Source organism: Bidens hawaiensis, unplaced genomic scaffold, assembly GCF_021521415.1.
Source record: "Bidens hawaiensis isolate Kalapana, Puna unplaced genomic scaffold, B.hawaiensis_p1.1 tig00072054_1, whole genome shotgun sequence".
NCBI classification, from domain to species: domain Eukaryota; kingdom Viridiplantae; phylum Streptophyta; class Magnoliopsida; order Asterales; family Asteraceae; genus Bidens; species Bidens hawaiensis.
The window spans coordinates 24,091-25,696 of record NW_027502605.1 but is presented as its reverse complement, the minus strand read 5'-3'; positions in this window follow the sequence as shown (position 1 = coordinate 25,696).

Sequence of the window (1,606 nt, the reverse complement as noted above, 5' to 3'; positions counted from 1 at the left end):
TTTGGTGTACGGTTTTACATGAAAATTGGTAGGATGATAGATCGGGTCTAGACAAATCGTAAAGTTGCAAACTTGAAGATTAAAATGGGCTTAACGAACTCATGGTTATGAACGCCTCGTTTAATTAAACCCTAGATCTAGTTTGAACGTTTTAGCCATAAAGGTTCAAGTTTTATGCTAGAAAAGGGTTGAGTCTTGATGATGGGTTGATAACGAATGTAAAACGGTGGTGAAACGGCTGAGATATCTTTTTTCCGGCGATATCCCGGTTTTCCGGCGAAGGCGGCGCCGGAGTTGGTTGTACGAGGTAAAGATGTCAGAGAATGTTCTCTAACATTCTGACCTAACCCTAGTTCGTTAGTGGTGACTTGACGAACTAGAAGGTAATTCGTTAATCAATTTCGTTAGGAGGAAGTAACGAACTAGAAGCAGTTTGTTTAGTCGTTCGTTAAGGATAAGTAACGAAGAAGCTCCATTTCGTTAACTAGTTCGTTAAGGAAGAACTGACGAATGAACCCCCAGTTCGTTAAGGGTTCAGTTCGTTAAAGACCAGTTCGTTATAATAGTCAGTTCGTTATAATGAATGAGTTCATTCGTTAAGAACCCCATTCGTTAAGGGCTGGATAACGAACTAGAAGATTGGCAGAATTACAGAAGTGGTCCCTAGACTTAGAAAAGAATGATATAAATACATAATAGCCCTTGGACTTTGTTAATTAATGAAAGACACCTTAAAGGTCAACGAGTAACGATTAGCTAACCGGGTAATGATTCAATGAAGTAAAACTGGCTTAGACGCGTAAGGCTAATTAAGTAGCAATGAGAATGACTAGAGCGGTACTTAATATTGTAATTATTAAACAGTTAGACACGCACAGCTCGAGAAGGAATAACCAGTAGCAGAAGAAGTAATCGAGTTCAGGTGAGTTTCTAGCCCCATTCCTTGTTATGTTTTTCGGGGCTGTGTGCATACTCGATGTGATTAGTTAATACACTTACCTTAAGTGGTAAGTGTATGCTATATATGATATGTGATAGATATGAATGATTGTTTGTCGGTACGCGAACGACCTTCGTATATTGCGCGTACTGTCAGGTTAATAATAAAGATATGAATATTACATGTAGTGTAAGGATAATTGCTTGTCGATACGTGAAAGATCTTCAGATATTGCACGTATTGCCAAGAATAGTGATGATCGTCTCCTTATATAGATATTAAATGATAACTTATATATAGAGTTCCCTCTACGGATAATATATAGAGTGTTCCTTTGATGGAAAACATAGTGTTCCTTTGATGGAAAGCATAGTGTTCCTTTGATGGAAAGCATAGTGTTCCTTTAATGGAAAGCATAGTGTTCCTTTAATGGAAACCCAGTGTTCCTTTGATGGAAAGCATAGTGTTCCTTTAATGGAAAGCATAGTGTTCCTTCTATAGAAGTATATAGGATGTTCCTTCTATGAAGAATATATAATAGAGTGTCCTTCTATGGAGAATATAGATAGTAGGGTAATAGTAATAGTTCTTTTAATAGATATTATGTGATGTCCTCTTATGGATATTTATACAAGGTTAAGATATGTATGTATGTAAGATATGTGT